This window comes from Panicum hallii, chromosome 3, assembly GCF_002211085.1.
Source record: "Panicum hallii strain FIL2 chromosome 3, PHallii_v3.1, whole genome shotgun sequence".
NCBI classification, from domain to species: Eukaryota; Viridiplantae; Streptophyta; class Magnoliopsida; order Poales; family Poaceae; genus Panicum; species Panicum hallii.
Window position 1 is genome coordinate 5,406,085 of NC_038044.1, and position 12,814 is coordinate 5,418,898.

Here is a 12,814-nt window from a genome sequence, read left to right on the forward strand (position 1 = left end):
TACGATTTCTTTGTAACAGAGCCACATCAGGTTTTGAGAATAAACGAGAAAAAAAAATAAAAAGTTGTTACATGTCGCGGGAGTTCCATGCCTAGCAGGTTCCACCTGCACCAACGGGAAGAATGACCTAGACGGGGATGTTCATCGGTTTCGTCTTGTCAGCTGCGCCGCAGGCGATGTGGGTGGGGATGCGTGCAGCCGGCATTGCATTATGTATGTTGACAATAAATTGAGTTTTCAAATGAATATTTATATTAATTTTTCTTGCAATATATAGATTTTTCTTGTTTTATTTTCAATTTCAATGACACCCATCTGTCTCACATTATTCATATATTTCCGATATCTTTGATTTAGACATCATTTTTATGCCAGTTTTTCTCTTGAATTGTTCTAAGAAGATATTATCTATAACATTGGATGTTGAGCTCCATTCAAACTTCCAAAGTGATGTAGCTAATTAGAATTAATATAAAAATAAAGTTTGTAGCTAGTAATTATAATTATCTATCTCATACCTTTTTAATCTATTAAATATTCTAACGCATACTTAAATTATATATTTATCGTTATTTAGTTGCAATGGATTTCATTTTGCATCATACCTCCATGTGTGTTTGATATATATTTAATTGAATCATTTGCTTGTGAATTGGTATTCTTATCTCTTCCATCATGCATGAATATATAGTGACATATCATTCATAGTATTTCATATAACAATAACATAAATAGTATATTAATAATGATAGAAATAGTAATTTAGAATTTCATATTGGTGCACTTTAATATTTTATTATAATCATATAACTCAGATTCAGATTTAGGGGTTACTTCAACTTTTAATAATGATATAATTGAATAATTTATATGCAAATTTAAGGGGTTATTTGCATTATTTTTCTAATGGCATTGGTGGGTAATTTACATGAAGATTAGAGGGTTATTGTAGATTTTTTTAATGGTAGAGGTGGGTAATTTAGATACATATTTAGGGGTTACTTTAGTCTATTTTCATAATGATAGAGGTGTGTAATTTATTAGGAAAGATAACATATCCAATGACTATTATGATTGGAGTTGTCGGATTGATGATCGGATGTTTCTGATTTTTATGAGAATTTTTAGAATTTCTCTATTTTTTTAAGTGTCGACTTAGGATCCTAGATAGCTTCCTGTGGTTCAAAAAGAGCCTCTAAACAGTAAGATAAAATTGTTATCACCCAACCATAAACAAATCTGTTGTCACCTATAACCCAAAAGGCTAGAACTAAAACCCTCGGCTCCAAAAGAGTGATGACCAGTGCCTCCAACCTCATCAAATCCATAGCAACGATGAAATACGAAGTATCACTAATATAACATAGCTCCATGGGAAAGGAGGATAATGGATGTTTGGATGAACTGGCCTCGGACAGAAAGAGTTTGTGATGTCCCTATAGACAGGTATATTTCAGTTTTTTCAAAAGTTTCGACATTCAAATCTTATTCGATTCATTCAAACCTTAAACCTCAACACCCCCCCCCCTCTCTCCCACCTAAGCAAAAAGGTGAGGTAAGCATCCTTATACAGAGATAGGTAATGTACAAGCATCGCCAGCATCTTTAATTTGTTACACTGATCGAACCTACCCACTAAGATCAAGCTTTTGAAATGACAATGTCGGAGGAATTCTCCAGCCGGGTGGCGGAAAGCACCCGTCTAATCCTAGTTAAGGATGGGTTTGGAGGGGACTTAGGAACGCTCGATCGGTGGACAGATGAACGCAGGAAGGACACGAAGATTTAGAGTGGTTCGGGCCGCCGGAGCGTAATACCCTACGTCCACTTTGGTGTTGTATTGGCTGTGTTTCTGATTGTTGAACCCTGTCTTCTAACGAGTACACTCTCTCTTTTATAGTGCAAGGGGAGTGCTTACACCGTGCGGGACCCCGACAGGTGGGCCCGGCCAATAGGAGCTGTTCTACGAGAGATATAGAGGTCATCTCCTCGAGCTCCTCTCCGTAGTCCTCTCGATCGAGAAGTTGATGTGCGTATCTACTGCCAGGATATGGCCGTGTACAGCCTTGTCTTGTACAGTATCCGGCGTCAGCGTTGCCCAACAGTGAAGCCGTGCTGTCACTGTTGGGATGGAACCTCCAGTCAGGGGGCGAGCCAGTGCTGGCTCGTGCCATGCGCACTGTTACAGCGCAAGCCTTAGCACGCCTATTACAGACCATCATCACGCGCGCAGCACCGTGACGGGACTGTACACAGTCCGCGCACTGTGCGCGGTGATACGACGCGCCGCCTTCAAATCAGGCGGGCTTACCGTGGTGTCAGCTTACCTGCCCCGTGTGTCAGTGGCAGGCCGCACCTTTTGACCTTGGCGCGCCCAACTCAGCTATCGCATTAAATGCTGGTAGGTGGAGAGGCGACCCGTAAGGAGCCTCCGGCCGCAGGCACGCGGCGGGGTCAGCCCCGCTCCTCCCGCCGGGCAGCACATGGCGGCACCGGACCCCTTCCCGGGGGAAAGAGGGGTCCGGGGCCCCCGTGGCCGGCCGGAGCGGGCTGGCCTGTGATGGTCTGGCCATCACACGTGGCGGCCCCGGACCTCCCAGGGGAGGCCGGGTCCGCAGGGGTTACCCGAGAGCTCTCCCACCCACGTGGGTGTGCAGAGGCCCCGGACCTCACGGAGCTCGGGGAGGGTCCGGAGACCGTGGTCCCAGCTGTCAGGCCCGGAGGCCGTATGCCACGTGGCCCAGAGGCGAGGGGGAGCGTGGATTATGAGAAGTCCCAGAGTCTGGACACCCTAGCAGGAGGTACACCTATCTGTATGTACCGACAGAGGCCCCCGGGCCCACCTCGGGAGAGGGATGAACCCGCAGGTGGGGCCAAATCCCAGCATCGCGCCGGGTGTACAGCTCGTTCCCGCCAGGCGAGGGCACGGATGTCCTTTCGCCCGTAGCGGGAACCCCGAGGGACCCGTCTTCCGCGCGCACCATGCGCGTCAGACGGTTCAGATTCTTGTCTCATTCGAGCCCGCCGCGCGGCTCGGGCGGTTCGGATTCCGCCCTTCCCACGATCCTCCAGCGCCCACGCCAATGACTGGTGGACCCGAGCCCACCGGTCATTGAGTGTGAGGGTAGGGGAAGGCGGCGCTGGCGACCGCTCGGCTTCCCCTCGGTCGCCGCGGGATGCTAAGGGGGGAGCAGTCTTTTGCATAAAAGGTATGCGCCGAAGGGAACGGCTAACTTTTCGCTCTCGCCAACAACAGACGCCGTAGCGCCCCTTCGTCTCCGCATCCCTTCTCGCGATCAGCTTCCTTGCGCCCGGCTCCTCTCTCTTCCTTGCTCCTTCGCGATCCACCCCAACAATTTCCATGGCTTCACTTCCTTTCCCGCGCCGCTTCCAGACCCAGGATCAGCTAGACGCGGTGCGGCGCCTTCTAGGGTGGACCGCGTCGGCGAATGCCGGGAAGGTCAAGGCCGGCGAGGTTCCCCTCCGCGACCTTGCCGCGGGGGAGTTCGTCCTCTTCAACTCGTACATTATGTGCGGGTTGGTTCCTCCGATCTCCTCCTTCTTCCTCCTGCTCCTGGAGGAGTTTGGTCTCCAACTTCATCATCTCACCCCCCACTCCGTCCTCCTCGCGGCGGTCTTCGCCCATTTCATGGAGATGTTCGTGGGGGTGCGTCCCTGCACCACCATCTTCAAACACTTCTACTCCCTGGTCGGGACCGGGAAGAAGCGCGGCGAGATCGGCGCTTACTACTTCCAACTCCGGCACGGGATGTCGAGCGCCTACATCGCCGCCTTCTCCAGCTCCAAATGGGAGGACTGGCGTGAAGGCTGGGTCATTGCGGTGACGGACCCCCACGACCGCCTAGAACTGCCGGAAGGGGGCCCCCAGAGCGACCGGAGCACCTGGAAGGCCAGGCCGTCAATACCGGTAGAGCTCGACCCAGTCCTGAACCGGATCAAGAAGCTGGCAAGGAGCGGCCTGACTTCCATGATGGTGCTGGGCGACTTCCTGAAGCGACGAATCGCCCCCCTGCAGCATCGGTCCCGGATGGCCTACGTGTACACGGGGCTAAACGACTGCTGCAGGATCGCGCAGGGGCCCGGCGGCGACTTCACCCGGGCGGAGCTGGAGGCGGCGATCCGGGCGATGACCGGCGAGGCGTTCGTTCCAGAGTCCCTGGTCCTCCCGAGCGGGGTGAAGGCCCTGTGCGAGGACCAGGCTCTGCGGTCAACGGTCCTGGCGTCGATGCCGACCCTGGACGAGGGCGGCCTGGCGGTCCGGCAACTGGGGGGGGACCCCAACCGCGGGCTCCAGATCCCTGGCGCCACACCGGACCGCCAGCAACGCCCCAGCGGAGGTGCCGGGGAGCCGGGACCCAGAGGTCCGGCCCCCGGCGGGAAGGGAAAAGAGAAAGCGCCGGTGCCAGAGCACCGGCAGAAAGACTGTGCGGGTGCTGCCCCGGCCCAAAGGAGCGGCGAAGCTCAGGGGGCGGCACCCGAGCGGCGCAGCCAAGCCGAAGGGAGCAAGTCCCGGAGGCTCCAGCGAGGCGATGGCTCCTTGGTGGGGGAGCCGGCGCCCAAGCGCCAGAAGACAACGGGGATGGATAAACAGAGCGGAGCTGCACCACCTCCACCACAGTACCGGCCTCCGCCGGGACAACAGACTCCTCCGCCACCACCACCAGGGCCGCGGCCAGCGACACCACCGCCTCCGTCCGAGACCAGACCACCGTCCCCAACGCCGCCGCCAGGAGGCTCAAAGGTCGGGGACGGCCCCCAGAGGTCCGGGGGGTCCTCGGCAGGGAGGAAGGTCCCCCCGGCCGCCCGGGGCAGATGGGAGTGGTACGACTTCCCGTAAGTGGTTTTATCAAGGTTTTTCATTTCCTTTCACGGCTTCTGGTGCTTAACCAAACAGATGGTACGGCAGGCCGCAACCTTCAAATGCTCCAACTGGGGGACCCGGCCCCCAGCCAGCGCCGGAGTCCTCGGCATCGGCTCCAGCAGGGCCTCCGCCAGGAGCAGCCCCAGAAGCCTCCGGACCCAGTGGTCCGGAGCTGGAGGCTACCATGCCGCCACGTCCAGAAGCCACCCCCCAGGAGGAGGCGATCAGGCCCACTGCGGCGGCAGAGGCCCCGGCAACAGCGCCGGGCGCCGAGGTCGGGCCTTCCCCAGCCGAACCGGCAGCTGAGGGGGTCGCTGCTACGGCGGAGGCTGCTAGGCCAGAGGCAGCGGCGACGGCGGCACCGGAGGCAGCGGAGGTGGCGGCTCCGGAGGCAGCGGAGGCTGCGGCTCCGGAGGCAGCGGAGGCTGCGGCTCCGGAGGCCGCCCCACCAGAGGAGGAGGAGGAACCGGAGGTGGTACCGGGGAGGCCTCTCCTCCCGAGCACAGCGGAGGTCCCGCTCCCCCGGCTCATAGCCAAATGCCAACAAGCTCAACTGGAGCTAGAGGCTATCATGCGCCGGGAGTGGGAGAAGCTGGAGGCGGAGCGCCAGCGGCTCTCCGACTGGGAGGTCCGCCTGGGGGACCGCATCAACATCGCCTCCGCCCGCCACGCCAAGGAGCGCGCCAAGCTCGTGTTGGAGCGCGAGCTCCTTCAGGAGGGGCTGGAGGAGGCGCGCGACCGAGAGGCAGCGGCGCTCCAGCGGGAGAAGGCGGCCAACCGGCGGGAAAAGGAGGCCCTCGAGGCGCAGATCATCGCGGAGAGGCTGAAGGAGGCGGCGACGGCCAGGGAGCGGGCCGTCCGGGAGCTGGCGGAGGCGGCGAGGGAGGCGTTTACAACGGCCGAGGCGCAACAGGCCTCCCTCGCAGAACAGGTGGCGGCGGCAGCGAAGAAAGAAGAAGAGCTGGCCGCCCGAGAGGCAGAGGAGGTGGCCCGGCTGCAGGAGCTCCAGAAGCGGGAAGAGGCCGTGGAGGAGGAGCTGGCAGCCGGGTACCAGAGGCTCCAGGAGCGCGAGGCAGCGCTCCAGGAGAGGGAGGCCAAGGTGGAGGGGCTCCTGGCAGAGCAGCACGCCGGCGCCAACCGACTAACAAGATGGGTTGGCGCGGTGAACCCTCTGCTAGAGGCGCTCGGGGCCAACCCCATCTGGATGCCGGAGGCCTCTTCACCATACGGCGCCACACTCCATCTGCTGGACTCCACCGTCAGGCGGCTGCAAGATGCGGAGGCCGGCCTACAGGACCTCCTGGAGGCAGAAGGACGAGTAGTTGCCCGGGAGATGGCGGAGTACATCCTCACCAGCTTCCGGAGCCATGATCCTGGCGTCCAGCTGACTCCAGTACTGGTCGGGCCCCTCCGGGCAACGGCAGCCGTTGCGCGGGAAGGAGTCCAGGAGGCAGTAGACCTGGTCGCGGCCCGCCTCCGGCGACGTCCCGAACCTGGAGAGAGTGGAAGTGCCTCCGGACCTCCAGAGCAGTAGTGCTGGTATCTTTTTGTTATTTCTTTTGTAATATAATTTTTGTTATTGTAAAATAACTTCGTAATGTTGTGCATATTATCAGAGATGCATTTAAACATTTCGTGCTTCTACTTTTTTGAAAAACCTAGCTGTTTTCCTGGTTGCCGGTCCGGAAAGTGTTCTCGAGTCCACCGAGGTCCCCTGGCCCCCTGGGAGGTAGTCGCGATAAGTCGGGACTAGCTGCCATAGAACCGAGGTCCTGCACATGACTTAGGATCGACGTTTAGTAGACGTCCCCACAGGTTCCCGGTCTGGCCAGCAGAGGCCTCCTAAGTTGCGTAGCGAGTCAGAGCTCTAGGACCCATGTTTAAGGGCTAAAAAGGGGTCCCGGTCCCCTGGTACATGGTTCGAGGTGCAACGGCGCTCACCCTAGGAGGGCAAGGCGTGTAGGCTTAGGGTACGGAACCAGGCTAAGCGGCTACACAACCCTGGACCCCAGCAAAGGGCGAGCGCGTTTCCCTGAAGCCATTTAACAGGAGTCCGGTGCCTTTTTTTCCTTTGAGACAGAGGTCCGGGGCAGGGACGTAGCTACGCAACTTAAGAAGAACCTTGGCCATGACACAGACGCAGAAAACATGTGAGGGGTTAGCGTAATCAAGAAGCGAAAAAATGTAGAATCGTATAGACTTCAAGGACGCATTCGAGAACAAACTTTCCCTTAATGAATTGGTACAAAAGAGTTGTGCGATGTACGCCAGGGACCGGGTTTACGAGGGCGGACCTCCACCGCCCTGGTCCGCACGTTGATGCCACCAATTACAAAGGAAAAATTCTCTCTCGATCGGGACCTAGGGATAGAACTTACGGAGGTGCTCAATGTTCCACGGATTGGGTAGTTGCATTCCATCCTCCGCAGCCAAACGAATAGATCCGGGTCGGCACACCTTTGTCACCTTGAAGGGCCCCTCCCAGCTGGGGGAGAGCTTGTGCATACCCTCTCGGTTCAGGATCCGCCTTAGGACTAGGTCCCCGACCCGGAGCTCCCTACTGCGCACAAACCGTTGGTGGTAGCGCCGGAGCGCTTGGTTGTACCGTGCGTTTCGGACTGCTGCTCGCCATCTGCGCTCGTCGACGAGGTCCACATCTTGGCGACGCTCCTGTTCCTGCATTCCCTCATCAAAAGACCGGACTCGCAGAGAGCCCATGGTGATCTCCGGGGGAAGGCACGCCTCGGCCCCGTAAATCAAGAAGAAAGGGGTTTCCCCTGTTGCCCGGCTAGGTGTGGTCCGGTTCCCCCATAACACACTTGGGAGTTCTTCAATCCACCTTGCGCCATACTTCTCAAGGTCACAGTAGGTCCGGATCTTGAGCCCTCTGAGGATCTCAGCGTTGGCCCGCTCAACCTGGCCATTACTCCTGGGGTGCGCCACTGAGGCGAAACAGAGCTAAATGCCCATATCCTCACAGTACTCCTGGAAGTACTGGCTCGTGAACTGGGTCCCATTGTCTGTGATGACGCGGTTCGGGACCCCGAACCGGCATACAATTGACCTGAGAAAAGCAGTTGCTGATGCCTTGGTGATGTTGACCACTGGGGTTGCCTCCGGCCACTTAGTGAATTTGTCAATGGCAACATAGAGGTACCGGTACCCGCCAACGGCCCTAGGGAAAGGTCCCAAGATATCCAACCCCCATACCGCAAAGGGCCAAGAGGGAGGAATCATCTGCAGAGCCTGAGCTGGAGTGTGTATTTGCTTTGCGTGGAATTGACACGCTTTGCAGGACCTTACCAACTCAGCTGCATCCTGGAGTGCTGTCGGCCAGTTGTAACACCCTAATTTTGCAAAGTACAAAAGTAATTTGAATGGCATGATAGGTTAAAGGGTTACATGAATTTTGATAAGCAATTTTCTTAAGGTATAAAAATAAATATAGGAAAATATATATGTCATGTGCATTCATGCTCTTTGCATTGCTTTATTGGTTGTAGTTTATTTGGATTAAATTTGAGTTCAAATTTCAGTTCAAATTCAAAAGCTCTTTTGATTTTGTTTGATCCTCTCTCTTTTCCCTCTCCTTTTCCCCCCTTGGGCCCAGCCCAGCCCGGCTGGCCACCCCTCTCTCCTCCCTCTCCTCTTTTCCCTCTGCAGCCCGGCCCGCAGTCCCTCTTTCCTCTCCCTCCTCTCCCCTGCAGCGCGGCCCGCTTCCCTCCTGGCCGGCCCAGCCGCGGCCTCCCTTCTCCCTTCTCCCTCCCCCTCGCGCAGGCCGCCAAACCCCCGGCCCAGCCCGCTTCCCCCCCCGCGTCCCTCTCCTTCTCTCCCTCTCTCCGGCGCTGACAGGCGGGGCCCGCCTGTCAGGCCCTTCCCCTCCCCCGCGCCCGAGCCGGACCCGAGCTCGAGTCCGAGCTCGGTCCGTCCTCCGCGCCGTCCCCGCCTCGGGCCCGCACGCCCAGGCGCTCCTCGGCCCCCCCCTACTTAAGCCGCCGCACCCCGTGCCCTAGACCCTAGCCGCACCCGCACCCCGCGCCCTAACCCTAGCCGCCGCCGCCGCCTCGCCATCCGCACCTCGGGCCGCCGTCGACTCGCCGGGCCGCCGCCGTTTTCCGGCCATCCTCCGCACCCGAAGAACCGCGTGGTGGTGAGATAGCCCCCCGGCCACTTCTCCCTCGTCCTCCCGCTCTCCCGAGCCCGCGCGTCGCTTCCCGTCGGGCCGCGCCGCCCCTCGCCGTCGGCCGCCGTCCACGGCCGCCCTCGCCCCTCCCCAGTGCCCCAAACCAACTCCCCTCGTTCCCCTCTATCTCCCCGGCCAAACCCCGTCCCGAATGGTCGCCGGAGACGCGAGATCGCGTAACTCCGGCGAGCCCCCGCCGCTCGGGTCGCCGCCGGCGACCCCCCCCCCTCCGCCGCTCGAGCCCGCTCGCCCCCTGGCCGTGGGATCGGGATCCAACGGCTCAGCTCCGCCCTACACCGCGGGTCAATTAGATCCATACCGGTCAACCCAGGGCGTTTTTGCAAATAAGCCCTTCAGTTTCCCCGAAAACAACCCGCCGTCCTCTCCCGTTCAAAAATATTTGCAGATTCATTCTTTTTCTTCTGTTTAGGTCCCTGAGTTATTTCAAAATTTAACCCGCCGTCCTTAGCCTAGGGTTTTGCAAGCTAGCCCCTCTGTCTAGGGTTTATTTACGATCTAGCCCCTGGCTTCTCTGTTTTAGGTCCTTTTTGATCTAAATCTTCGCAGATAAGCCCTGGAACCCCGTTTTAGCCCTAACTTTTTCGTTTTAACTCCGATTTCGTTGATTCTTGCGCTCACGCGATCCTTACGACTTGTACAATGTTTTTAACATATTATTTTGTTCTATTTTCACTGATTGGTGTACTGTTCTTATTTTATTTCGTTTGCTTGTTTGTATGTGCTTGTGTGCGACGTTAGACGGTGCGCAGTTCGAGGATCCGCAGGGTCAAGACTTTGAAGAATTTCCTGAGTAGCAGCAGTTTGCTAACGAAGGCAAGTGGTCCTTGATCATGTTTTCAGTCCTATTAATATCACAATCACGCCTTTACTTTTATGCATGCATGTGTCTAGAATATGATGGAACCCAACTAAGGATACGACTAGATTCTATTTATCTTCCTTGTTTAAACCTGGGTTATTTTATTTATGTTATAGTTACGCTAGTTGCTTAATAATAATTTTGGATGTTTGGAAACCATGTTACCTCCTATATCTTTCATGTCCTTTGGAATATTGTTATGGCAATCAAACAAGCTTATCGAATGAATTGGAACATGGAGAACCACCCAGGAAAACAGTACAACCACAGTACTATATGGCTCTGGTCTTGGCTAATTAATTAGAAACCCTAGCTTGTGATGATCTTACCGAAAGGGCAAGAGGGGTTGCATTGACGGGGTATAGCTCGGTCCTTTGAGGCGCATAGCTATGTGAACCTTGGCTAAGGTATTTTCCTCAATAGGGAGGGTTATGACCGCTTTGGCTTGAAACCTTAGCGGATTGTCACAAGTTAGGGAATCTTTGTAAAGGCCTCGTAGTGAATCCCTGCCACTCACCTCGGAAGTGTTTAAGGGCCTTGCAAACCCGGGCATCAAGGGAAACACGAGCTGTGGGTAAAGTGTACAACCTCTGCAGAGTGAAAAACTGATATATCAGCCGTGCTCGCGGTTAAGAGCGGCTTGGACCCTCACATGATAATTGAACCTAAAGATGATTTAAGCTGCTGTTCTTTGTGGTTGATGTTGTTTATTTACTCAGTTTATATATAAGGGTTGGTATAAACTTAAACTTAGTTAATGCTTGCTAAATAAAACTTGACCAACTAATATGCTTATCGCAGTCAAAACCATGTCAGCTTATCCTTGATTTGGCCTTGCATGTCATATAATTTACTCCACTTGCTGAGTACCAACCATAAGTGTACTCACGCTTGCTTTATTAAAACCAATGCTGCTCAGAACAAGACAACTTTCCGGAGTTTCCCGAGGATATTGGAGATTTCTAGGCGAGTGTCTCCCAGTCAACTGCCTGTGAAGTTGAAGTCCGCTGCTATTTATCGACATTTATTTGTTCGCTTAAGGTTAAGACTGTCGGTCATGTAATAAAGTACTACTATACCCTTATTCGTTAATGCATTGTTCGGATATTCGCTTGTGACGTCTACTGTATGTGCGGAACTTGATCCTGGCGCACATATGGGATGCATTCGGTTACCTTTTCTAAACCGGGTGTGACAGAAGTGGTATCAGAGCCGTGTTGACTGTAGGACGTTAGCCTAGCTAGTAATGGTCGAATTTTAAGTCTTATCTTGCTTAGTAGCCAAGCTTCTGCCTTCTTGCTTTTGAAAACTGCTTATTTTCTTGATTATATCATTATTCTTCTACCTTTTTCTCTTTGAAAACATGCTTGTCTCTCAAGTGTGTTGATGTTTGCAAAAATTCCATCTTGCTTTAAGGTCACTCGTAGCATCTTCCTCTAAATATTCTCTATCTTGCGTTGCTCTCGTTTCTGTTGCAGATGGTCAGAATCAGGCAGACTGCCCGTAAGAGCACCCGTGGACCACCGCATCCGATTCATCACTCGCAGGAAGTGTCCGACCCACTGGATGACCATCACTGTGACCATTCCAACGGGGGATGGGTGGACACCGACACTGAGGAGGAGCCCATGGAGTTGCCAGACGACCATCCAGAGGTTTCAAGTGGCAGCAATGAGGGCCCTGCAGGAGGAGATGGTGGTGATTCAGGTACTGCAGATGGAGACAAGGATAAGGGGGATGCTGAGGACTCCGAGGCGCCAGGAGATGACGATGACGATCCAGATGATGGTCCGGAGCCAGCTGTCGCCACGACCCCACCACCACCTGAGCCTCACTACGGGAAGCAGATACTTCACTTGGAATCTGCCGAGGGTCCATTCCCCGCGCTTCTCTGGAGGGCCATGCAGAGGATTGGTTTTCCGCGGAAGCCACATTTTGAGGCTCACTTGTTCAAGAATGCCCAGCAGGAAGAAGAATGGTTGGTGTCTGTGTTGATTTGCGTTCCGGATGAGAGACCTGGATGCTGGGTGGAATACTCTAAGCACATTGATGAGGTGCCCAGGAGGACTTTGGAGGCAGGGACAAGTGAAGCTGCCAGGAGGGCACTCTACTTTCTTTGCTACGCTTACAAGGAAGAGCTCCAGGGCACTGAGTTCCAGCAGTTTCCACAACGCAAGAGGGGAGCTACATGTGCGCAGATTCCTGCTCCACCCCCGGGGGAAGGAAGCCTGCTCATGGACACCACACAGGAGCTGGTCGCCGCTCTTAGCACGGATTTAGATGCAGCCGGAGCAGAGATCCAGGAGGTCAAGAAGAAGCTGATGAAGACCATCTGGGAGAAGGCAATTCTGGAGGCTCGGCTGAGAGGAGATTCAGTGTTACCTCCGGAGTGCGGCACCATTGAACCAAAGGAGTACTTGCCGGAGTCACCCCCTCGCAAGCGTATTCATTATGGAGAGCCTGGCTATCGCACCACCTATCGTTAGAGGATAGTTTTAGGAGTTAAGATAGGAGTAAATTTTCTTTCTAGATAGGAGTTTACCAAGAGTCTTTTGCAATCGTTAGTACGAACGATCTTAATAGTGTGTTAAATTAGATTAATGTGAAAGTGTGCTTGGTTTTGTGACAATGTTTGAGTTGGATCTTTGTAATGATTGCGATAGGTTGTGGAGTGATGACCACAACCATATCAAGTTATTAATACAAATATATAGTTAGTAAAATTTTGGGGTTGTTTTCTTCCGTTGCTATCTTCATCTTGCCCTTGTTCCTATCCATTTTCCATGATTGAGTTCATGAGTCTCTTTCTCTAACCCAATCAGATGGTGAACACCAGGTCCGGATCAGGAGTTGATCAACCTGCAGCGCC